Source organism: Talpa occidentalis, unplaced genomic scaffold, assembly GCF_014898055.3.
Source record: "Talpa occidentalis isolate TD23 unplaced genomic scaffold, MPIMG_talOcc4v2.1 talOcc4.5, whole genome shotgun sequence".
NCBI lineage: Eukaryota > Metazoa > Chordata > Mammalia > Eulipotyphla > Talpidae > Talpa > Talpa occidentalis.
The window spans coordinates 127,258,831-127,285,552 of NW_023604861.1; the positions used below are offsets into that span (position 1 = coordinate 127,258,831).

The 26,722-nt window shown below is 40.7% G+C and overlaps 1 protein-coding gene and 1 long non-coding RNA gene across 9 annotated transcripts in view; one reads left to right on the top strand and one right to left on the bottom strand.

Moving 5' to 3' along the window:
• LOC129146851 (uncharacterized) overlaps window positions 1-12,061 on the bottom strand; it is a 71,224-nt gene extending 59,163 nt beyond the window's left edge. The window contains exons 1-3 of the long non-coding RNA XR_008554132.1: window positions 11,954-12,061; window positions 11,298-11,421; window positions 8,739-8,881 (exon numbers count right to left, since the gene is read on the bottom strand). This is a non-coding gene — a long non-coding RNA (uncharacterized LOC129146851). The remainder of the gene's footprint in view (window positions 1-8,738; window positions 8,882-11,297; window positions 11,422-11,953) is intronic.
• The window catches only part of ITSN2 (intersectin 2), a 107,081-nt gene continuing 90,781 nt past the window's right edge, over window positions 10,423-26,722 (top strand). The window contains exons 1-3 of one of the 8 annotated variants that reach the window (XM_054701305.1): window positions 12,413-12,437; window positions 12,962-13,047; window positions 15,116-15,185. The gene's annotated coding sequence lies outside the window, so the exon portion shown is untranslated. Of the gene's footprint in view, window positions 10,458-11,791; window positions 11,973-12,221; window positions 12,438-12,917; window positions 13,048-15,115; window positions 15,186-16,596; window positions 16,643-26,722 lie in introns of those variants that run through there. The other 7 variants (XM_054701304.1, XM_054701309.1, XM_037528423.2 and 4 more) reach the window with 7 other exon arrangements.

Below are 26,722 nucleotides of genomic sequence, written 5' to 3' on the forward strand. Positions count from 1 at the left end.
GGGGACATATTTTCGTTCTCCAGGTTTGTTTCTACTGATGTATGAGTTGTGTTTGTATCACTGAGAACTATTGTGATGTCCTAGTTCGTTCATAATATCTTTTGTAAGAAAAGCTAGGTTGCCATGAAATGAATGCCTTTCTTCAACTTAGGGTCCTAATGCTTCTGATTTCACTTTCTTGTTGCTGATATGCAGAAAAAGCTGCAACAGGAGCAAAAACTGAAAGACTCCTTACACTTACTGTCTTCGGTTCAGAGAACTGTTTAGCTAACCAAACAGTCAAACTGACCCTGGATCTGAGGCATAAAGCGGCAGAGGGGACAGGTCAAAACTGGGGAGGGGGGCCTCCCCGGTGGCGCAGCAGTTGACCGCTGGGTTGCGAAGCTGCCTGCAGACTCAGCAGCTCCGGTTCGATCCCTGGCTGCTCCCTGGCCACCGGAGGAGGGTCCCACATGGCGCGCAGACCTCTCCTGCCGCCCGCTGCTCCCCTCAGCAGTGTACTTCGGTCCTTCTGCCTGCTCTGCTCCCCGCTCTGGCTCTGGTGAATTCTCTCACCGTCCCACGCTTCTGACTGTACCCAGTGCTTGTATAAATCAATCAATCAATCAATCAATCAATCTTTAAAAAAAAAAACAACTGGGGAGGGAAGAGCACCAGGTGATGGGTCAGACATGCTGTGGAGGTGGGAGAACTATGGGGACTACACCTGAGGAGAGAAATCAAATACTGTCCAAAAATGAACGACGATGTAAGAAAATAAATTTAATAAAATAAAAAGTCATCATTCAGCTATTGAATTTGAAAACCTCAATACGTTCAATGACAAATTTTTTTTAAATTAACCAAATAATACATGGATTTCCTAAGTAATTGAAATGTGTGAATGATTATTTTTTAAAGTGTTTTCTTTTTTACCTTTATAATTTTTCATAAAAATGTCTATTACCTGGGTAAACCTTTTAGTTAAAAAAAAAAACTGATTGGTGATCATGTTTTCCAATAATTATAAAATGAAATTTCCAATAATTATAAAATGGGAGCTCACTAGTCAGATAAGTGAACACTGAGTCTCCACTGTGTGCCAATCCCTGACTGGACACAGTCTGCCCTCTGAGAGCCTAGAGGCCATAACCCTTGGTGAGGTTTTTTGGCTCTCAATTGTGCTGGCTCCTGAACCCTACGTGTCAGCCCATTGGAGATCATCTCTTACGTTAACCAAATTCACAGAAGTCGATGATCAAACTAGGACAATGTATTAGTGCATGCTGATAATTATCATAGTCACAGAGGCCAGAATAGTACACCAAGCTTAACCCCAACATTTTTTCCCCATGGGGTGACCTATATAAGGAACCAAAGAGTGATTAGAGTGTCATTCACTGAGCCTGGAGTCATACCTGGGGCAGGTATGAGACCTGGATAAACAGGCAGGTAGTACCCTTCTCCTCAATAAATAGGCCTTGCCACTGGAACCACAAATACCAAGTGTGAGACTTTTCTCTCCTCAGGACAATAGTAGTGGAATAGGCATTGTGAAAATTTATCTCAGAGATTTTCCTTTGATAAAAATCTCTCCAGGTTAACAAACCTCCATTTCCTTCAGATAGCACCCTTAACATCCACAGTCATAATTTGCTCAGATCTGGAGCCATTTAATTTCCTTAAAGTAACTTTTGCCTATTTTTTCCTGCCTATTTTGTATTTAGGCAGTTTAACTCTTAAGACTATTTCCTTTATTTCCTTTTCTTAAAGGTCATCTTATTTATGTACTCATGTACAACAAAGCTTTATATGTTGAATGCTTTTTTTTTTTTTTTTTTTAATGAAGGGGGAAAAAAATCCAACTTTGGGAGGAAAACAATGGAAAGGGTTTTTGCTGATGAAGTTAGGCCCTCTGTAAACTGCTCATGTGCAGTTAATCAAGATCCCACTGGAGCAAAACTCCTATGCTCAAATATGAAACCGCGTCCCAACCACATGAAGTAGAAGACACCATGCACAACACTCTTTTTTGAGCCAGTTCCTTGGTTGCCAAGTTACCCAGCCAAATTTCCATCGCTGGAACCAAAGTCTACACAATCTAGTCAACATCCTGTTTTCTGAAAAACATGGTATACCCCTTGTGGATATCCAAAGGGCAACTTAAGCACCTTCTTAGGGTGCTGGCAGCAATATTTGAGAGTTCAAAAAAGGGAGGGGCATTGGAATAGTTATCACCCAAAATTAAAAAATAAACAAATCATAGAACTTACAGGACTTCATAACACTTATTTTGAAGTTTTGTATCTTTTGTTTATTATAATTTCACACCTGGGTGCTTTAGTGTTTAGGGCCTCTAAACTCTTTTATTTTTTTTTTAACACTTATTTATACAAGAACCAGGGTACAGGCCAGATGTGTGGGAGGGTGAGAGCATTCACCAGAGACAGAGTGGGGAACAGAACAGGCAGACTGACAAAATACATTGCTGAGGGGAGCAGCAGGCGAGACAGGAGAGGTCTGTTCGCCATGTTCGCCATGTGGGTTGCTCCGAGGCTAGCGGGGATCGAACTGGCACTGCAGAGGCTGCAGACAGCTCCACAGGGCTGCGCTCAACTGCCTGCGCCACCAGGGAGGCCCCCTCTAAACTCTTAATCCAACCTTGGTGCTATTAATTCTAATATAAAGTTTGTTTTGCAGCTGGGACTACATCAAATTAAAGAGCTTCTGCACAGCAAAAGAGACAATAACCAAAACAAAGAGAAACCCCACCGACTGGGAGAAAATTTTTGCACACAACATTAATGATAAAGGACTGATCACAAAAATCTACAAAGAGCTGATAAGACTCAACAACAACAAAGAAAATAATCCAGTCAAAAAATGGGCAGAAGAGCTAAAAAGAAACCTCTCCAAAGAGGAAATGCAAATGGCCAATAGGCATATGAAAAATGTTCAACATCACCTGCAATCAGGTCAATGCAAATCAAAACTACAATGAGATACCATCTTACACCAGTGAGAATGGCACATATTAAAAAACTAGCAACAACAAATGTTGGTGAGGTTGTGGAGAAAAAGGAACTCTCCTGCACTGCTGGTGGGAGTGCAAACTGGTCCAACCACTATGGAGAGCTGTGTGGAGATTACTCAACCTACTATAGATAAAGCTTCCATATGATCCAGAAATTCCACTCCTAGGTATTTACCCAAAGGACACAGAAACATCAATTCCAAAGGGCACCTGCACCCCTATGTTTATAGCAGCACTATTCACAATAGCTAAGCTATGGAAACAACCCAAATGCCCAAAAATAGATGACTGGATCAAGAAGATGTGGTACATACACCATGGAATATTGCTCAGCAATCAAAAAAGATAAACACATGCAGTTTGCAGCAACATGGATGGAGCTAGAAGGGATCATGCTCAGTGAAATAAGTCAGAAAGAAAAAGAAAAATACCGGATGGTCTCACTCATAGCAGGAATTTAGAAAACCTAAATAAGGGACCAGGAGAGAGACTAATTAATGCAAAGTAAAAATCAAAATCAACAAGCAACTATAAACTAGAGACACCCTAGGGCGGGGGGTAGGGGACACGGGGAGAAGAAGGATTAGGGTCAAAATAAGGGGGGTGCAATTGTATGGGGAATATAACCAAAATGAAAATGTATACATTGTGTAAAAATAAAAAATGATGTAAAAATTATATAAAATAAAATATTAAAAAAATAAAGAAAACAAAACAAAAAATAGTTTGCTTTGTTTTGTTTTTTTACAATTTTTAACATTAAAATTGTCCAGTCATCACATTCATTAAGCAATTACATTCAAGTATCCTAAATTTCAACACTGCATATATTCCTGACTCCTTCTAAGAAGCCATGACATTTTTCATATCTCATTTTCATCATAAACCAAAATAGCTCTTAAAGTTAATTATACTTAGAGTCAGAATATTGTGCCAAACACCCAATACCTAGCCATTAATTATTATTTTCTAAATATTGAGAACACAGTATAAATTGTTAAGTACATGTCAAAACCTGGTCCCCGCCCTAAGGCTTACCATATAAATTTCAAAAACAAATCAATTCAGACTACATACTACATCAACTCAAAAGCAAGGTTAAACTTGAAAGACATGAAGTTCAGGGACCTTTTTGTAAAATCACTAAGAAGTTACTATTATTCTAACCAGAACTTGTTGGCTTGAGAGTAGAATTTTGTTTTGTTTTGGCTTGATTTAATCTTCTAACAATGCTACTACTACCATTCCGGGAAAGAACATTCTCTTGAGACTGCTAGAGTTGTAGTATAATTTCAGTTACTCTTTGTTATCCCAAATGATACAATGAAATAACATATAAAACACTTAGATATCACCTATATTTTCCTTAAGCATTTGAACAAACTAAAATATATCAAGCTACAATAATAAGAATCTCAAAGAGTGCAATACAGCAAAGCAACTTTAATCTTTTCCATTAAAAAACAGCATCAGGCCTCCCTGGTGGTGCAAGGGGTTGAGATGCGGCCTAAGAGGCTGTCCGCAGCCACCGTGGCACGAGTTCAATCCCCACCTGTGGCGCTGCCCACATGGCGCAGCAGACCTCTCCTGACTCACCCACTGCTCCCCTCAGCTGTGTATTTCAGTCAATCTGCCTGTTCTGTTCCCCACTCTGTCTCTGGTGAATCCTCTCACCCTCCCTCCCACACCTCTGGCTTATACCCCAGTTCTTGTATGCATAAATAAATAAACAAAATCTTAAAAATATGTGTGTGTATATATATATATATCCATACAGACAAGCACTAAAAGAAAAATGAAAGAAGTTTCATTTGTTGAAATGGTACAACTGCATTATTTTGTTTCACGGTATAATTATAAATTTATTTCAAATTATTGATATAATGTTATTTGGGTAATAAAAAGAGAAAAAAACAATCACCTTTTTCTTCAGAAAAAAGGAGCATTGCAGAGAGTTAGGGCTTGTTGGATATGGGGACTACTGTCAACAACTTTCTTAAGTACCAAAACATTCCTGGCGTTTTCCAGAATATAGAAGTGAAAATTCTTAGTACAGTTGTAGCAGAATTTGAAATTATTTCTTGGAATAAAGCGAGGAATGGATAAATAGATGGACATAAAACATTTAAGTACTTCTTGATTAAAATGAGATAATAGACACTCTCTTAAATATGACTTAGGCTGAAATTGTTAATTTTTATGTACACAAGTGAGTAAATTCTAGGAAGACTATTTCAGACTGCTGTAAAAGCCTTCTTGCTTCCAAATGGTATGTCTATAACATGAGGGAAAAAAAGAAGCTAGATACAGAGGTGTACATACTGTATGATTTTACCTGTGTAAAATCTAGGAATTGGCAAGTTTATGATGTCTATCCCTAACAACCTATAAATTATTCCTCATTAAAGAAGAAAGAATGATCTGGATTAAGATAAGATCATCTCAGAAAATCATACACAGACATTAGGAAGATGTTATTTTTCTTAATTAGCATATTTGAAATGTAATGAAGCTTTTCTAAGTATTTTGGGTAATCTGACCTTACTAAATTGGGAAAGGTGGGTGATCATGAATGGCAAGATGTTCATTTAATTAGTTATTACTGTTTCCAGTGGCTGGCTGGGTGATCGTTAAGGTCACTACTGCCACTCCTTTTCAAATGAGTAGATGGATTCTCTTTTCTAAAGAGATATGTTATTATATAATAGACTAATAAAGGAATCATGTAAATCACACGCTGGAAATCTGTGACTGACACAGAGAACAGGAGTGCCCTGTCATCTGAGGTCTTGGCTGAGGGGAAGTAGACACAAGCTTGAGGGCATCACATTAATATGTCTGACTGGAACTTGACCTACTATTTGCATCTTCATGTTTTGGGTAGCTGTTCTTAGAAGATGTGTTATTTTGGAGGTTTTTACTCAGGCATGTTTAATACAAAAACAGAGAAATTCTTTTTGCTATCAGAAAGAAGAATAGAGGGACCTCCCTGGTGGCACAAGGGGTTAAGTCAACACTATGAGGCTATCAGCAGCTACTGCAGCAGGAGTTCGATACCCCACCAGGGAGCTACCCATATGGCACGGCAGACCTTTCCTGTCTCGCTTGCTGCTTCCCTCTGTGGTGTATTTCAGTCAATCCGCTTGTTCTTCTTCCCACTCTGTCTCTGGTGAATCCGCTCACCCTCCACACCTCTGGCCTATACCCCAGCTCTTGTATGCATAAATAAATAAATGTTAAAAAAAGAAAGTGGAATAGAGAGAGGAAGCAGAGCAGAAAGAGCATGAACTTGATAGTCATAAATACTAGGAGTCAAGTTCTAGCTCTTCCATTTCCTAAATATGTGATCGTGGGAAAATTATCCAATTTTTCTAAGCTTCAATTACTTCGCCTATGAACTGAAGTCAATAATACCTGCCGAACACTGTTATTGTAAGTTTTAGAAACAATACTCAGCAAAGAATGATGGTGGTGCTTGTTCAGTGTTAGGAGAACTGGATATGAGCCATCCTCAGCGCTCCTGACTGAAGGGCTTTGTTCAAGTTCTGTAGTCTCTCTGACACTCAGGTTTTTCACTTATAAAAAAAAAAAAATAGCCACCTGTTGATGAATAGCTTCTGTGGTTCAATCAATTTGCAAACAGTCTATTTTTGTTCTTTCTTGTCCTGCTAGGTGGTTTTACTGAATCAAGCACTTTCAAACTATAGGTACTAGAAAAGGAGAGCACAACCTATTTATGGGATCCATGGAACACAAAAGGAAAAATAAATGGCAAAGTAGCACCAAGCACTGGACTCATACCTTTACTTGAGACCCACGACATAAAATTCCTGGTCTGGTCATTCTTCAGAGTAGATGAGATTGGTGATAGGCTTGAGCTTGCTGATTCCACTTAAGTCAGTGATTTCACTGCTCTAACTTTTAGATGTTCATCTTGTTCTTTTTTTTTTATTTTAAAGATTTTAAAGATTTATTTATTTATACATACAAGAACTGGGGTACAGGCCAGAGGGGTGGGGGGGGTAAGAGGATTCACCAGAGACAGAGTGGGGAGCAGAACAGGTGGACTGACTGAAATATACTGCTGAGGGGAGCAGGGGGCAAGTCAGGAGAGGTCTGCTGTGCCATGTGGGTCACCTCCCTGGCTAGGGATCGAACTCGTGCTGCAGTGGCTACAGATAGCTTCATAGTATTCGTTGAGAGAAGCCAAGACAGAGCAAGTTTCAAGTATATCATCTAAAAATAGCAAAAAGTGACCTCTCTTTTGCCTGAGGGTTACCCTCCTCTAGTGCTCTGGCACCAAAGCAAGGGCAGTTACTCCATCTCTCACCCAGGGGCTGGGGGTGGAGGTCAGGGGAGGAGTAGTTACCTTTATAATGTTTCATTGGCTCAAGATACTAGCTTACCTAGGAAGAAGACAATGACAATACCAGAAACAAAAATGTTTGTGAGCCAGACTGGGTCAAGCAGTACAAAATAATACGATCTATTGTATATTTTAAACTAAAATATTGTTGCTGTCTAAACCAAGAGGAGCACAGCTAGTATTTCTCTATATAAAGGGGGAAAAGAAAATCACAACCTGACACAGATTTTACCTGTGTTTCTCCATACCAACCAAGATAGAGGACCACAAACTGAGCTTGACCTGGCTTCCCAGGACTGTTGTTAGGACTTTATGAAATAACAAAAGTACTCTGTTAAATGCAAAACGCTACATAAATATTAGCTAGGTTATTACAAGAAGGGAGCTGGTATCACTCCAGGTTTGTGTGGCAGACAGCAACAGTAAACTAAGCAGACAGCTGGGCAAATCTTTCAGACACAGGAAGCACATATGACTCTTGAATGCAGGCTGGATTCCCTTTCGCTGAGCTACACCTGCCAGACTGGAAGCCCCTGGTGCCTCAGTCATGAATGGGCACGTCCTGTCCAGAGCCTCAAGGGCCTGGCCCAGTCTGGTCTTTGGCTCCACCCTGCAGTGTTGGCCAAGGGCCAAGTCTGGGCTAACTTCCCCCTCTAGCTTGCCGGTACAGCCTTTCCGGTACCATGAGGCCTTAAGCCAAAGTCTCAAGTTTTGCAAAACACAAGTAGACCAATAATAAGAAGGTGCCTTCCTCTATGCTAGGGAATTTCCCTCCCCTCCTCTTACCCCTAAGTCACTTCTATTTCCACCTCTTCTCTGTTTCTCACCTGCCCCCTGGCTCCCTTGGAACATTATCCCATTGACCATTCGTCTGAATTGACTCTCGGCTGCTCCCTTCTAAGTGCCAATTCCTAACTAACTCCTTGTGTCAGTGACTGGAACATAATGCATGTTAATAACCACTCACTGAATGAAAACAAATATCAAATTAATGAAAGGGCAAATACATGTCAAATGAAGCCATAGGCCTTTTCCTGGGTCCTGACCTCTCTATCTCTGGCCTGCTTTTCATTTGCTCTTAGGACCAAATGGTAGGGCAGCTTCAGCTTGGTTTCTCAGACTTTACTTCTTTATGCACAAGGAACCAATGTCAGCACATCTATTCTTTCTGTGAGTTTTGAGAGGAAAAAGAAACTGAGAGGTGGACAAACCTCACTCTCATTCTACTTTTCAGAGGGACAGAACCAAATGTGACAGTAGATTAGCATGTGGAGGGTATGTGTGTTCAGGAGTGGTGGAGAACAATAGTAGATTAATCCTATCAGAAACAGAAGTAAAAGGCTTTAGATTCCAACTCACTGTTCTATCTCCAGATGTCTGATGGATCAGGGAGGGTAGAGCCACGTTTTTCTGTTCAACGGCGAGCACCACTACACTGGTGAAGCATATCAATACCAACTCCTGATAAGCTCAAACAATTAAATATACATGTAGTTGAAATGCTAGGAGATGAGAAAGAAAGCAGAAAAAAGTATTTGAAGAAGTATTGGCTAAGATTTTTCTTAATCTAATGGACAGAAATTTGCAGACACAAGACCGTAAATAAAACCCCTAGAAGGCTAAACACCAAAAAGTTCACTCAATGTACATCACAAATTATTGAAAACTGAAGATAAAGAGCAGATCTTGAAAGCAGCAAGTTAAAATAACATATAGGGAAGAAAATTATCTGATCAACACCAGATCTTTCAGTATTTATCATTCACGTAGATGATACATCCACCATTCCAATCCTTTGTCTTCTTCCTCTCCTCATGGGACACGCCTTGGAACTATATTTATAAATTTCCTCTTAAGTATTTACCAAATATCACCAACTTTTGTTCACCTCTTATACCTACTGAAATCAGATACCTGAAGGAGCTTAATTTCCACAGAAACCATATAGGCTAGATGAGAATGGAAAAAAACCTTTAAAATGTTGAAAGAAAAAAAACCCACACCATCAATCTAGAATTTTATATCCATGGGTCATATTATTAAAGTGTGAAAGCAAAATAACATTTTCAGATAAAATAGATCTTTAGAGAATTTGTGGCCAACAGACATGAACTATAAGAAACACTAAAGGAAGTTCTTCAGGTTGAAGGGATATATCAGATGGAAACTGAGATCATCAGGAAAGAATAAAGAACACCAGCAATGATAAATATTGAGTAAATCAAGACTATTTTGGTCATACTATTTATCTTAATTTCATTATAGATTACTTATTTAATTTCTTTACAAATTATTTATAGCATTGTCTTGGGAGACTAGTAGTAGAGGAATTAAAATATAAGTTCCAAGTTCTCACAGTCTTCCTACTCAATAAGATAATGTATTTGTTTTATCAGTTGCTTAGAGTCTGGATTTGCGTCTGTTCTCTATGCTAGCCTCTTCCCACCACTGTGGGTGTTTGTTTTGAGAGTAGAATAGGGTAAAGGAAGGAACCCTTAAAAACTAACATAAGGGGGAAATAGAACCTAGGATATATACAGCTGAGAAGGAAAGTCAGTTCAGGGAAGGGGAGAAAGAATAAGATTAAATACTTCACTGGTAAAAGCTAGATTACCAGGAACAGACCTAAGAATCCATTCTAAATTATGGCAGAACTAGGGCAGAAGAAATGTAATATACCTAGTTCCTTTCCTTATTTCTCAACCTTTGCACTCTATACTACTTCATAATTCTGTCTAGAATTATGTAGGACTATCTACATATTTTGAGTAGAATTAAGCTCTTCCAGGTATCTTATCTCCAGTTGGTGCAAGAGGTGAACAAGAGATGGTAAGATATGGGAAATACTTAAAAATGAATTTATAAACATAGTTCCAAGGTGTGTCCCATGAGGAGTGGAGGAAGTCGAAGAATGGGAATGGTGGCTCTATCACCTATGTGAATCATAGATACTGAAAGAGTAGGATAGACAAACTGATCTCGAAGTTCTGAATGGAACCCTGGAATACAGAGAGCTATTTTAGAGTTTGGGATACCATAGACACCCAGTTATATACAGGACTCCAATTTCCATCAGAGGTTGGCATTTTGGTTTATTTTAGGGACATTTAAAAAAATGGTTTTCCCTTTACTTCTGTATAAACATCCCTTTCTATGAACTTCATTTTTGTCCTGCCAACAATTTGGTACCTTCTTCAGGGAGGAAAGAGAGCTCAGGGTGACTTATACTGGGTCCAGAATCCGGAAACACAAGTGACACCCATCAAACGATGGGAAGGGAAGGGAGACTGGTTATAAAAATAGGTTTTTCCTTACAGGCCAACTCTCTGAGCATTATGTTGAGGCTGAGACTCTTGAGTGGGCTCTCAAAGGAAGTACTATAATTCATTGATGTCTGCCTTGGGGATGAGATCATTGTTCAAGAGTGCTATCCCTACGTTGGGTGGTTTGTTGGCAGATGGGAAGCCTGGTCCCTAGTAGATAAGGAACCTCTTGGACTAAAATAGAAAGGAGTCAGGTCTCTCTGTGTCATTGAAACTCAGGACCTGTCTGTCAGGTCTTGGTCAAGTCCTAATCGAAGAATGAGTGTGAGTGTGAGAGCGGAAAAGCCTGTTTATCTTCATTGACGTTTGCTGAGTTCCTCACATAAGTTGGTTGGCCAGTTCAGATAGGTCTGGACATTAGGGTCATTCTTTGACGCCATTCTTGTTACCATCATCTGTCCCAACAGGTAAGGAATGAAAGGAAGGCATGGTATCACTTGATCTGCACAGATTTTCCCTTCACCAACAGAAGTCATGGGGATATGAGTTTTTTCCATGGTACCAGCCCTCATTCTGCCTCTAAAAAAACTAACAGTTATCTTGGGTTTTGGACCCTCATTTTGTTATGCCCAAAGGAATCAGTGAATTCTCTCACCTTCCAACAAAGAGGAAGCCTTCCAAGTTTCTTTCTCTTGAAGGACGGTGGAGTCAAAGGTTAGCCCTCGGCATATGGGAGTGCCTTGAGTTGAAATCTGGTCTTTTGGTCAGGAGACCAGTGACTTGAGAGGGAGAAAAAAAGAAATTCTGAGTTTGAGTTTCACCTGAGCTTGCATTTGAGCTACCTGCCGGGTAGCCCTGGTGTGGAGAACAATGTTCAGCTTCAGTAGGTCTGCAGCTAGTGGTGTTTGGGGAGAGATGACCTTCTTACTGCTCGGTGAGACATTTGGGGGGAGTTACTCTTGCATGTGGATGTGGTAGGGAGGCCCTACCACGTGCACCTTTTTTTGTGTTACGGAGGGGGAGCAATGCTGAGGTGATGGGCATTGGGTATGGTTTGTCCTTGTGGGTACCTGGGCGGGTCTGAGAGGCCTGTAAGAGACTCCGGTGCAAGGTGGGAAGGACCTCCTTCTCCAGCCCCACTCCCCCATTCCCGGGAAACCGTGTCCCAGATCAGAAAGAAGCCCGAGTGAATGAGGAGGCTCCAGAGAGAGCCCCACGTGGGGCGCCACAAGGAGGTGCCGGACAGGGCCCTTTCCAAAACCATGGGGTCGGCTGTGGCAGGAAACACACCACCCAACCTCGGTGTATCACCTCGGGGAGGAGGAGCCAGGTAGGTCGCCGTCGCTCCGGGAGGGACTACGGGTCCGGGGCTTCGGGGCCTCCCCGAGGGGAGAGCGGCGACCAGGACCAGGCCCGCGGGGTCCGGGGCCCCGGGGCTGTGGGGGTGAGCAGCGGCGCCGGAGCCAACCCCGGGCTCCCGGGGGCGGGGGAGTCGGTGCCCGGCGACGGGCGGGCGGGCGGCGGGCGGGCCGTCAGCTGCCCGGCCCGTCGCCTCCCTCCCCGCCCCTCGGCTTCCTGCGGAGGCCGTGGCCGCCATGTTGTTGTGGGGCTGAGGCGGCGCCGCGGAGCCCGAGCGGCCGTGACAGGCTGCGCAACAGGTTCGCAGTCGGCGGCCTGGCGACCCACCCGGCGGCGGCGGCGGCGGCCGAGCCAGGCCTCCCGGCGCCCCCCGCCCGCGCGGCCGGTGCCGAGCCCGGGGTCGCGCCGTGACGCGCTGGAGGCGGCGAGGCGCCAGGTGGGTGAAGCCGCCGCCGGGCTGCGGCGGGGCGCGGGCAGGTGCGGGCGCCGCGGCGGGAGGCTCCGCGGGCGGCGCGGGGAGGCGGCTGCGCGCCCCGGACGACGCGGCGCGGAGCCCGGCGGCCCCGAGCTAGGCCCCCGGCGGGCTGGGCGGCGCCGGGCGGAAACCTCCGGCCCCGGTTCCTGCCCCCGCGGCGCGGCCGGGGCCGGGCGGACGCCGCGGGCACCGAGTCCCGGCCGCGGCCTCTCCGGGCAGGTGCGGACGCCCCCGGGGCGCGGGGGGCCCCTAGCTTTCGCGGGGCCGGCGGCAGAGAGCCCTTCGGGGGTTAGCACGCTTCCTGGGGGGCCCATTTTCTTCGGGCGGACTTGGCGCCCCGCTGGGTGAGGGTCGGCGAGCCGCGTCCCTGAGCCGCGAGGCGGCTGGAGTCGCCCAGGACGGCGGCGGATGCCCGGTGGCCGCTGCTCGCGTTCAGCCAAAGTTGGGAGAGGCTCGATTTTGACTTTAGCGTCTTTGATTTCCAGAATATACAGGAAGACGGAGAGACGTAATCTCTTAGGCCAGAGAAAAGTTTACTGCTGCTGCTTATTTTTTAAAAAGACGCCTGCAGGTGCGTAGTGCAAGGGTGACCCGAGGCTGAAAGCGCAGATGGCTTTGCAGGATGTAGAAAGATGCGCTCTTTGCATCTGTTTATTCATCCTGTACTTTGACCATGAATGATTGCCCGTGGCAAGTAGTCTTCATTCGATGCTTGCATTCATTACCGATTTGGAATTTTTGTTGGAGAGAGGCAACCACTTCATGATAGGCATTAAGGTTATCAAGACAAGGGCTGCTTTGCTAAGTGCTCTGGTGTGGTCTTACTAGTATTTACTTGCCTACCCAGAAATAGACGAGGTGTGACTTGAAATTCTGTGTTGTTTTAGTCAGCTTATTTTACGCAGCATGGACTCTGCAGGTTAAGCTTCTTAAACCTCTGAAGAAAATTAATTGCCTCCCTTCTGGCGCTGGTTTGCTGTATGGTTAGTCAGTGATAAAACCTAAACGCAGTCTAGAAACAGCAGGTGAAACCTTTGCTTAAATTACTAATGATGCCCCTCAAATCTTAAAGATAGTAACAACCCTTTGTGCACGCATTTAGGTATTTTTGTGCTTCCGATTCCCTTGTAATTCCTTCTTCCCCCAAACCCCCAGCTTTTATTTTGAGATATAATTGACATATACCCTTTGTAATTCCAAAAATATGTAATGTGGAAGCGATTTTAACAGCTTAATTTAAGGATACAGAATTTCTTGTTTTGAAGAACACGGGAAAATGTGCATTGCTGCTGCTTTACTGTAATATTAATGAGCAGTTGAAAAGCTTGAATTTTTGCCTTGAATGCATATAGTTACTCCCTTTGCTCACTTTTATAATGAAAGGTAGAATTGTCTGAGAAAACTTGACCTGTACTAAATTACTGAGCACGGAGGAACTATTGTTAATTCAATATAGCTCAAGGCTAAAATCTTGATCTCTTCTGAATATGAGAAAATGTGTTAGACATGTTCTGGGGATTGAAATTATGGCTTAAAAAATCTGTATAGTCACAAAAATAGAATAGTATATGGAATCAGTATATCCATCAGCCAAACGCATAGCTTTCAAGATTTTCTTTTACCTATCTCTCTCTTTCCTACCTTTATTTTTTAGATGTTTCACTCCATATACCTAGTACATTTCTTTTTTTTAATATGGAAAATTTCTTACATAACCTTAGAACTTTTATTTTTAATGTATCTTTACCATAGTTTCACAAATTTCCATCTTTCTAGTAAGACAAAAAACTTATATTAACCATCTCTCTCAACTACTTTGTGAAGTATTAACATATATTTACCTTGGTTGTCATTTCTTGCACCCTTACTACATGCTAGGCCCTATGCTGACTTTTTTTTATTTTAAAGATTTATTTATTTATGCATACAAGAGCTGGGGCACAGACCAGAGGTGTGGTGAGGGTGGGAGGGTGAAAGGATTCACCAGAGACAGAGTGGGGAACAGAACAGGCAGATCAACCAAAGTACACTGCTCAGGGGAGCAGTGGGGTGGGCCAGTCAGGAGAGGTCTGCTGTACCATGTGGGATGCTCCCTGGCCGGCCAGGGATCAAACTCATGCTGCAGAAGATGCAGACAGCTTCATAGGTTGTGTCTTAACCCCTTGTGCCACCAGGGAGGCCCCCATGCTGACTTTTATATAATCATCTAAAGCTCACAAAGACCCTTTAAGTAGTTGTTTTCCTCACCTCAAAATAGATAAGTGAAATGTTATCTTGACCTGGAGACTAAGGACTCCTCCAGGTCTTTGAGTTAGTCAGAACAAGAGCCAGCTTGCAAACCAACATCCTCATTTCAGCACCTGTGTTCTTCTTCTCTGGTGCCTTCATCTGGGTTCAGAAATTTAAAAACCAAGTTATTTGGGATTTCAATAAATGTTTGTTGAGGAAATGGATGAAGGTACATGTTAGTTCATTAATAAGTAACTAGCATTTTGATATACTATATTTGCTTATAAAGCATTTTATTAACAAGTTCCAGAAATGATTTAGACTAAATTACTGAAAATGTGATATTTATTACCATTTAACAGTGCATTTGCTTGTTTTTCTTTTTTTCTTTTTTCTTCTGATCTTTTCAGTAATTTATGGAAAATTTCATGGAATAACTTTTTTTGAAGAAAGGCCATAAAATAAACGGAGGACTTTCTGGTAAGCTGATGTTAAAGACAGGATTCCAAGTGTGAAATAGAAAAATAAGAATGTTTAGAATTAATTCTGTAACTGAATCACTCTAAAGACGCAGATGCATCAGAAATGCTCTATTTTTTCTTGAGTTCGTTTGGACTTTGTACCACCCTTTAACTGTAGAGCACAGCGACTGATGTTAGGGTCCTGTTGGGTCAAGTGTGCACATAGGTATTCTTGAGAAGGAGAAACTGAATGGTCTTGAAGGATCTGCTGGCAGAGAGGAAGTGGGGGTGGGGAGCAGGGAGGAGACTAAGCAGAAATAGGGGAATGACTACATCAAGAAATAATGTATTTTTACCATTCTAAGAGGGCAGCATATTTCATTTGCAAATATAAAGTGTTATTTTGAGAGATTCACAGCTATATCAGGACACATATGACTTATTGTGGAGCTATTGACAGTGGTTATGGTAGACATTCAGGATCTCATTACCAGACCATGGACGTTGTTTTAGTTGAGCAACTGTTTTGTTTTCTAGGTCATTTTCTTCACCAGTGCATGTTCATCTTAGAAAAATTATATGTGATTTAATAAAACTTTCAAGTATAGTAAGAAACTATACAAAGAGAAAAGTGCAGGCTTTCAAGTTAAAAATCTGAACCAACCTGAACACCAAATAGCTGTGTGACCTTGAACAAATTACTTTAATCCTCTGAGCTTCTGTTTCTTCTGTAAAATGGGGCATAATAGCACCCATCTTACAGTGTTGTCGTATGTAAAAAGTACATACAACAGTGACTGTTGCTTGGTTAAATCCCTAATAAATTTACCTGTTATTATTTCTCTTTGCTTCAATGAAAGATTTCAACCTTAATCAGCCTAGTCCCTTTTTTTGGTTCTTAATTCTAAACCTTAACCAACAGAACAATCCATATAAGCAACTGTTTTATGTTTTCTAGAGTAGACACTATTCTGCCAACGAGAATCAGCCCCTTTAGTACCATTAATTTGGGGGGGCGGAAAGAACAACCTAAAACAGCCCACAGGAAGACAATGTTCTATATGTGCAAAGGAAACTACTGCTTTGGATTATCATTTTAAAGTCTTTGAATCCAGGTGTTTAAATAACTTCTGCTTTTCAGGGAGTGCTTGACTAGTGTGAAATTGATAGTGGAGAGAATGGGGCCTCTGTCAATCTGCAGAGTCCACTTGAGAAGGAACCAGCAGGCTTTGCTCAGACAGAAGTCTGATAACCATTGCCCTTGTTGTTCATTCCAGCTTATATACATTGGCATGGACACTTTGTACTTCCTTTGTGCTTAAGAATGACTGCTTAAATAGAAAAATTAAGTAGGTCAAATTAATAAATTTTGCAACTTATGTAATAATATAATATGACTATTTTTCTAGTGAGCGTGAAATAATTTTTGGTGACTCCAAGTGAGAAATTCAAGATCAGTGAAATTTGCCAAGAATGGTGAGGACTGGGAATACGTGTGTAGCATTTCTAATCTAGTTTTGTATAAAATATAAAATCATGAATTGTAGAAGAGAAGCCATGCTTATGATATGAGATTTAATGTCCATTTACTTTCTCACTGGGAACTTTTTAGGCTTGCTTTCTGCTCAAGTTCCAATGAATGCGCATAAGTTGAATTTGTCTTGCTGTAGAGGCAGCATGTATTGGGAGGCTCCCTTGCCCCATCTCCTTTTTTTTTAAATTTATTTATTTATGCATACAAGAGCTGGGGGTACAGGCCAGAGGTACAGGGGGGTGAGAGGATTCTCCAGAGACAGAGTGGGGAGCAGAGCAGGCAGACTGACTGAATACACTGCTGAGGGGAGCAGCAGACGAGTCAGGAGAGGTCCGCTGCACCATGTGGGTTGCTCCCCGGCCGGCCAGGGATCGAACTCATGCTGCAGAGGTTGTAGATAGCTTCATAGGTTGCATCTTAACCCCTTACACCACCAGGAAGGCCCTATACCATTTTTTTGGTGATGAATAATAATGTTTCTTGTGGCATACTGGAAAGCTACAGGGAAATTTAAAGAGGAGAATAGTAGTCAACTAATAATCATGTCACCTGAAGAAATAATTCAGTGTTATTATTTAGGTAGAGCTCCTTCTATGAAGGAGCTTTGGAAAAGCTTTGGGGGAAAAAAATATTTCTTTCTGAAAATAGAATTACATACTCTGCTATGTCACCTGATTTTCAGCTTACTAGCATTTATCAAAAATACACTTAAACTTTATTATGTGTTTTTATACAATATAATTTTTTTTAAATAATAAATTTTATTTTTATATTCCCCATACAGTTGCAACCCCCCCTACAATATAATTTTTATTCACTGAATAATACTACCTTGCTACTACTGAATGTTAATGTCTGGTATTTATTGAGCATTTACTATATCATCTTTACTTTTGAGGCACTTCACATATTTTTACTCATTTAGTCTTCATCCTTTCTCTTCTCCTCTCTCAGTAGTATTCTATTTATTTTGCAACTGGGAAAATTGAGCAAGAACAGATTTAGAATCTTCCTAGATCCCACAGCTAAAAGTAGTAGATGCAACTTTGTCTACCTCTTTCTATATTCTGTGCTCGTGTCATTATCTACATATAGGTTCTCTAACATTAAGATTTATAATTTCTTTAAAGATTTATTTTTTTATGCATACAAGAGCTCGGGTGTAGACCAGAGTTATGGGATGGGGGCGGGTGGGATGTGTGAGAGGGGTCACCAGAGACCGAGTGGGGAGCAGAACAGGCAGATCTACTGAAATACACTGCTGAGGGGAGCAGCAGGCAAGACAGAAGTCATGTGGGTAGCTCCCTGGCTGGGGATCAAACTTGTGCTGCAGTGGCTGCCCATAGCTTCATAGTGCTGAGACTTAGGCCAACAGGGAGGCCCAAGATTATAATTTTTTTGTTGTCATTTTAAATTGTGCTGCAGTTAACATCCTTGTAATGTCTGTGTTCACAGCTATCATTATTTCCTTAGAATAAATTTCCAGTGGTTGCAGTAGTGGGTCAAAAGGTGTAGTAGATGCTTCCCAAAGCGCATGTAATTGCCAAGTTGTCTTATGAAAAACTTGTTAGTACCAAGTGAAACCAGTTCTACTCCCCACATCCTCAAAACACTGGCTTTAAAAAAATGTCTGGCAATGTGATAAAAGCCTCCTTGCTTTACTTCTTTTTCTGAGTACTAATAAGGTTATACTTTAAAATTTTTTCTTCTTTGAGAAATATTTCTCTTAGCCCTTTTCTCACTTCATTGGCATATTCATCTCTTGCTTATTTCTAAGACATCTTCATATATTACTATGGGCCTCTCTGGTGGCCTAGGGGTTAAGTCTCAGCCACCTGAGTTTCATCCCTGGCCAGGGACCTAACCCACAGGGAGCAGCAGACCTCTCCTGTCCTGCTGGCTGCTCCCCTTAGCAGTGTATTTCAGTAAATCTGCCATTTTCTGGTGAATCCTCTCACCTCCCCCCGGCCCCCCCCCGCCCCACTCCTCTTGCCTACATCCCTGTTCTACGCAAAAAGAAATAAAATTTTTTTTTAAGTCTGTACATATTAATAACAACTTTTTGCCATAGAGGTGAACAGTTTTTCCAAGTTTGTTTCTTAGCTTTGTGGATTTTTATAAATGGTAATAGACAATATTGATATAGTACCTCCTATGTATAGCAGCGTTCTCTCATTTATTTTTAGCACAAACTTTTTTTTTCTTTTTTGCATAGATGAACTGAGACTTAACCCCTAGGCCACCAGGGAAGTCCCTAACTTATATTTATTAACGCATTCAATTTTTACAATATCCCTATGAAGTAGTGCTATTACTAGCCCCTTTTTGCCTTCCATGAAATCCTCTGACATTGTTCTTTTAATTCCGTTTTTTTTTTTTAAAGATTTATTAATGCATACAAGATCTGGGATGTAGGCCAAAGGTTTGGGGGTGTGTGTGTGTGTGTGTGTATTCACCAGAGACAGAGTGGGGAGCAGAACAGGCAGATGCACTGAAATACACTGCTGAGGGGAGCTGCGGGGAGACAGGAGAGGTCTGCTGTGCCCTGTGGGTCAGCTCCCTGACCGGGATCAAATCCATGCCGCAGTAGCTACAGGCTGCCTCATAGTGCTAATGCTTAACCTCCCTGCACCACCAGGGAAGCCCTGTTCTTTTAATTCTTAAGTGGCTTTTCCCCCTGCGTCTTTGCCCATTTCTGTTCCTAATTCCTTGCAAATTCTTTTTTCCTCCTAGCCTGATAGGTGATACCTATTTGTTTAGTAATCATTACTCAATTTAGGAGTCATTTCCTCTGGGATTGCTCATCTAACAATTTTCCAGTCCCTTGAGGCAAAGCTAGGTGCCCATTCTTTTGTCTTGCTTTGTGTCTGTAGCACTTCTGTGGCATTCAGGGTCTTAGTCTTACTCTTCTCTGTATTCCCTGTGCTTGCACATCTTAGACAGCTCCTGCACATCCGATGACTTGGTAAATGTCTGTTGGAATTAAAGGTGCTAGTGGAGATGTTGGCGATACCAAGGAGGAGTCAATCTTCCAAGTATCTAAAATGGAGAACTTACACAGAAGAAGTAATACTGGGGCTGGGCTTTGAAGGCCAGTGGGGAAAGGTGCAGAGGGAAGGGCCCAGAGGATAAAAGTGAGTGAAAACAGATGTGGAAATTTCCGATTCTGGGGACAGAAAGTTATTTAGAGGGATTTCAAGGATATTAACCTTGCCTCTGGAAAGCCTGATGAAATAAATCTTCCTTTCACGCCTTCTCTTGGGTTCAGAATATTTGACTCTTCCTTCTAGTGCTCCTCTATAAAACAGGATTATGTTTTTCTTCTCACTTTCCCCTTTTCCAATTTAATGGGGTTGGTTGGAGGCTCCTGATGTAATCTTGGTAAGATTTTGAAATGCCCAGGAAAGTTTGGTGAATTCGTGGAGTTGACCCCCTGGCAGCCTTTGTTTGGCAGAAGTCGGAGTCTTAGAAAAGAGACCCGACCCTGAAGCTTTTTCTCTTTGGAGACTTCAGGTTCCAGCCATAACTTCCCTCAACTCCTTTTCTTTCCAGCTTTCGTTACACTTCTCTTCCTCTAGCTTTGAGGAGAGACATTTGCCTGTCAATTTCCTGGTTTAATTTTGAGGTGACTGACTGCTGGTCTCCCAGAATGAGTATACACCTTACATATTAAAATATACTTTGTCAATGAATATAAATGTTTTTCCAAGCCTTTTCCTCTTTAAATTTAACTTTATTTCTCAATATGACACTAAGTTTTTTTTCCTTATGAAAGTAATACATGCTGATTCAAAAAACTTTGTGAAACAAAAAGCAAGTAGGAGAAAAAAGTCATTTCAAGTCCAGTAAGCAATAACAACCACATATGGTGCTTCCTCCCACCCCATCCTTTCCTTTTATTTGTTTTTACATATTTATTGTTGAACATCTTTTACAACATTGTAGTTTAGGAATGAATTTTTTGTCAGATTGGGATTTTAGGTGTGAGTGTAAGAATCTCACTGAAGCTTCAATTTTTGTGTTTTTTTTAGGGTTTTTTTTGGTGGAGATTTTTAAATATTTGTAAGATTGTTATAAGCATAAAAAAATAATATATTAGTATGACCCTCTCATAATTAAGTCTTCATGGTATCAATCAGGTCTATCTTTTGGTTAGCTGGAGCTGCCACTCTGGGCTGTGCTTGGAGGATAGAGACAGGTCTAGGGCTCTATACCTTTCTTTTTTGAAATAACTAATTTCAAAAAAAATTTTGATGCATTCTGAAGGGGCCTATGAAAATGTTTACATTGAGGCTTCCTTTAAAGTTTAATATATTTTGGGGAGTGGCCCCCAGTGTGAGTCTCAGCACTGTGTAAATGTTCAGTGATTGTTGACTGCCATTATTTTTTTATATACACATTCATATCATAAAATTTAAATCATAAGAGTACAAGCAATTTCCATGTTATTACATGGTCTAGCTGGACTTGTTAGGTTTATTGAGGTGTCATCCCCATATTATAGTTAGATTTAAGTAGCATTATACCTTTTGGCCGATTATATTCTCCCATTGTTGTACACACAAGTCATTTCCAGTTGTTTTCTGTAATAACTGTAATTACTATCTTTGGAAATAAAGCATTTCTAACATTTATTATTTGACAGATTCTCAGAAGTAAAAGCATTGGCTTATAGGATACAAACTTGGTAGAAATCTTGCTGTGCGTTTTCAGATTGCCTTCTGAATAGCTGTACCAGTTTGTGCTCCCATGAGCTGCGTTTGCAAGCACTCATTTCCTCTCACTTTTGCTAGCTCTGAATATTAGCCAAGTTTTGTTTTTGTAAAAAGCAAATTTATAAGCAGAAACAAGACACAACTTCATTTGCATTTTCTTGACTATCAGTGAGGCTAATATTTATTGGTCAGTTTTATCTCCTTTTTGGAAAATTGTCCATTATTTGAGATCTTAGTGTTTTCATTATCTATTTTAATAGCTCTCTATACATTAAACAAAATAGATATAATAAATATATTAAATTTAAACATTTATATTAAATATATTTTATATTAAATATGTTTTAATATAACATAAAAGTTAAATATGTTAAATAAAAAATTTAATATTTGTCATATATGTTGTGATTTTTCTCCATTTATTTACCTGTTAATTTTGTTTTCAACAGAAGCGTAAATCAATATGAAGAATCTATTTTCTCTTTTGTGTTTTCTTGAGTGGCTTCAAACTTAGATATCTTTGTTTCGAAGAGGTGATATTTTACTTGAAGATGAAACATCTATCTGAAATTTTCCCTCTATACTTTTTATTCAAGCCAAATAAATATTTTGCTTTAATATTTAATCCTGATGTGAGACAGAAGAGAGAATAGGCCAAATAACTGGCTCCCCGCAACCTCCCTTACAGCAGTGCAGGCTGAGTCACAAGCTATTCTTAGGTGTTTTTTACCCCTTTGTGTGGGTGAATTGTCTTGTTCAGAATTGTTGACTAATTCTTCTAAAACTGGTTTGATTTAAATCTTCAATATATAGTGGAGGACCAGCTACTTCGGTATTAGTTTACCACTGCTCTTCTTTTATGCCCTCTTGGTTTATTGGTTGATTCTTTGTAAGCTGAACTTAACATTTATAAAAGTCCAAGTTAAAGTTTATATTTAAACACCATAAATGAATATTCAAGTTGCAAATCTAGAACTAAGAATTAAAGTTGTATAGAAAAGTTTTCTTTGAAGCTTTAAAGTCTCAACATGCTGTGAATATTTGGAGCCCTGTGTCCCCCATTAGAAATAATACTAACCTTTTTCTTAAATATTAAAGTGAGAAAAACTTGTCATTTTTGTTAGCAATTGGTATAACTGTAGTTTGTTGTACCAGTCTAGTAAAATCAAGTTAACTAAAGTATTTGAAGGTGATGGTGAAATTATAGTAGTAATAGCTATGATGTAAAGCTCCTTTTCTGTGCCAGGAACGCTACAGATGTAATATCTAAGTCTTAAGACAACCTGGCGTTAGGCTCAGTCATCCACATCTATAGTTAGGAAATTGACGCTATGTCATATGTAAGTCTATGTAATTCCCTGGGATTCAAACTCAAGTTGTTCTGTTTTCAGAGTTCAAGTTCCAGTCTATTAGCCCACTGGTCCTCAGTGCAATTGAAAGAACTTGGACATTAGAGTTAAAGGGTTTGTGTTTACTAAAGGATATTTTAGTGCTCACAACATGACTAATTTTTTTTTTTTTTAATAGAGGCATGCTTTATTTATTTGTTTGCTGGTTTGTTTGTTTGTTTTGTTTATACATGCACTGGGTACAGTCAGAAGCGCGGGAGGGTGAGAGAATTCACCAGAGTCAGAGCGGGGAGCAGAGCAGGCAGAAGGACCGAAGTACACTGCTGAGGGGAGCAGCGGGCGCCAGGAGAGGTCTGCGCGCCATGTGGGACCCTCCTCCAGTGGCCGGGGAGCAGCCGGGGATCGAACCGGCGCCGCAGAGGCCGCGGGCAGCTTCGCAACCCAGCGCTCAACCGCTGCGCCACCGGGGAGGCCCCACAACATGACTAATTATTTGGTGGGTACTAGATATATGAAGAATGGACATTCACAGGAGCTCAGGCTTAATAGTGGTGAGCAGATATGAAAACAGAAGTTTCAGTACTAGCTAGTATGTGGTTTAGTGGAGATTTGTACATGATGAAATGGGAATGTAACAAAGGTTTTCATAAATGGGACGTATGTCCGAGTAGGTAGGTAATTCCAAGGTTTGGAGAAAGGGGGAATGGGAGGAAAATGGTATAAAAGTGGAGCCAGAAGAGAAGTAGGTAGAGAATAGACTCTGTGACACCATGTGAAGATTAGATTTTTAAAAAATAACAGCTTTACTAAGATATAATTCATATACTGTCAAATTCATCCTTAAAATGTACAATTCTGTGTTTTTTAGTATATTCACAGAATCGTGCAATCCTCACCACTATCTAATCTCAAAACATTTATCATCCCCAAAAGATCGATGCATATTAGCAACCAGTCTCCATTTCTACCTAACACCCCAGTCTAGACAATAGTGAATCTACTTTGTGTGTCTATGAATTTGCCTGTTCTGGACATTGTATGTAAATGGAACATGTAGTTTGGGGTATGTTTGACTGTCTTCTTTCATTGACCTTAGTGGTTTTTTTTTTTTTATAAAGATTTTATTTATACAAGAACTGGGGCACAGATCAGAGGCGCGGGAAGGTGAGAGAATTCACTAGAAAGAGCGGGGAGCAAAACAGGCAGATGGACTGAACACTGTGAGGGGAGTAGCGGGCGAGGCAGGAGAGGTCTGCCACGCGATGTGGGTTTCTCCCGGGCTGGCCAGGAATTGAACCCGCGCTGCAGAGGCTGCGGACAGCTTCACAGCAAGGCGCTCAACCCGCTGTGCCACCAGGGAGGCCCTCACCATAGTGTTTTTAAGGCGCATTCATGTTGTAACATGTATCAGTAATACGTTCATTTTTATTGCCAAATATTATATTGTATGGCTATGTCACATTTATCCATCAATTTATGGACACTTGGTTTGCTTCCACTTTTTGGCTTTTATGAATAATGCTGCAGTGAGCATTTGTGTGCTAGTTTTTGTGTGGGTATATGCTTATATGTTCAGTTTCCCTTGAGTTCATCATACCTAGGGGAGGAATTACTGAGTTATGAGGAGCTGTCAATTTGTTTTCCAAAGCGACTGACCCAGTTTACACTCCCACTAGCAATGTTCATGAGGAGTCCAATTTTAGAGATGAGGTTTTATACTGTTAAAGACTGTTACTCAGAATCATAGTGGGAATATGGCTGAAATCATTGGATTGAATACTGTTGCCCCACTGGATTCAAGATACCAGGGAGGCTCTTTTTTTTTTTTAATAGATTTTTTTTTTTAAGATTGATTTATTTATTTATACAAGCACTGGGTACAGTCAGAAGCGCGGGAGGGTGAGGGAATTCACCAGAGCCAGAGCGGGGAGCAGAGCAGGCAGAAGGACCGAAGTACACTGCTGAGGGGAGCAGCGGGCGGCTGGAGAGGTCTGCACGCCATGTGGGACCCTCACCCAGTGGCTGGGGATTGAACCGGCGCTGCAGAGGCTGCGGGCTGCTTCGCAACCCAGTGCTCAACCGCTGCGCCATCGGGGAGGCCCAGGGAGGCTCTTTTTTGATGAAAGAAACCAAAATGCAAGTCATTACTTCAATTCTTAGAGGTTATTGTTACTTCATTCCCATAGTCTTTGATTTTTATGTATTAGAATAGGGTTATTTACCTATAATCTAAATTCTTAAGGAATACTAAAATTTAGTGTTTGTAAACTGAAATTAGCCCATTTCTGGAGCTTCCTGAAGTCTCTAGAAATTTGATGGTATTCCTGGCTTTTGAAAAACAAATAGTAAATTTACCATTGACTTCTTTTTATTGAATTACCAAAATCTTAATATTTGACCACTTTTAATTGACATTTGGTATATGTGCTTCATATGAGATTAAAAAAAACAACAAAAAAACAGCAACAAAACTTGGAAATAGAGACGTCAATTAAGTCACCTAAGTCAACTGCTGTTAGCATATTAATATTCTTTAAGCAGGATATATATAGCATATATATACATATACATATTTTTACATGGTTGTTATTGCAGTGTAGATTTTTGTTTATTCGTTGCATGGAAACTTTTTTCTCTTCATAATTTTTGTAAGTTTTAATGGCTATGCTGTTTTTTCCTAGGTTATAAATGGTGATTAACCACATGCCTATTTTCAGATGTTTAGGTTGCTTCAAGTTTGTTGCTGGTATAATAAAATTGTAATGAATATTGTTACTCAGTGAATGAAGGTTGAGCAAATACTCTTAGGCACTGGATTCATTAAGTTTCTTCCCTTCAAGAGCTTTTCTTCTAATCCTTTCATGTGTGTACATCAATTTAAATATTTGCATTCATATTCTAGAATTTTGTATTAAAATACATAATATTATAAACATTATATATCTACTGTATCCTTGAAATTATTACTTGTAAAAAGTGCATTGTATTCTGAGTAAAGATAACTTTGTTTTCTTGTTCCTTTCCTATCTAATAAATTGTCTTATTTGTATTTTTTCTAAAGATTTATTTTTATTTATTTATGGATACAAGAACTGGGGTGTAGGCCAGAGGTGCGGGGGTGGGGTGGGGTGAGAGGATTCACCACAGACAGAGTAGAGAGCAGAACAGGCAGATCTACTGAAATACATTGCTGAGGGGAGCAGCAGGTGAGACAGGAGAGGTCTGCTGTGCCATGTGGTTCAACTCCCTGGCCGGGGATCAAACGCATGTCCTAGTGGCTGGCGATAGCTTGATAGCACTGAGACTTTAATCCCTGCGCCACCAGGGAGGCCCTATATTTTTTCTAATATTGATGACACTGTGATATGCTCCCTTGAATCCTTTACCTGTCTTGGATGAGTAAGCCACAATCCTGTAAGTGGGCCAAGTAGATATTTGTTGTGGATTAATATTGCCAAATTTAGAGGCACATGTTTTGTCTTTATTTTGCCTTAAACCTTCTATCAATACTTCTATGGTCTTTGCCTTTAAAGAAATTGATCTACTTAATTTTTTCCAACAGCTTAAAATTCACAAAAAAATAGAGCAAATAGTAGAGTTTCCCATATTCTTTTCCACCCAATTCCTCCTGTTATTAACATCTTGACGTTTGTCTGATATATGTAACTATTAATGAGGCGGTATTGCTATGCTATTGTGAACTACAGTATGTACTTTTTCAGTTTTCCTTAGTTTTTAACCCAAAGGCCTTTTCTGTTCCAGGGTCCCTTCTAGGACTCCATAGTGCATTTAGTTGTCATGCCTCCTTAGTTTCCTCTTGGTTGTAAATGGCAGCCTTTCATGATTTTGGTGACTTTGATGGTTTCAAGGGGTGCTTGTAAGATGCTCCCCTATTGGAATTTGTCTGGTATGTATGTGACAAATTGTCATGAATTGGTTAGGCAAAATGACCAAGCAT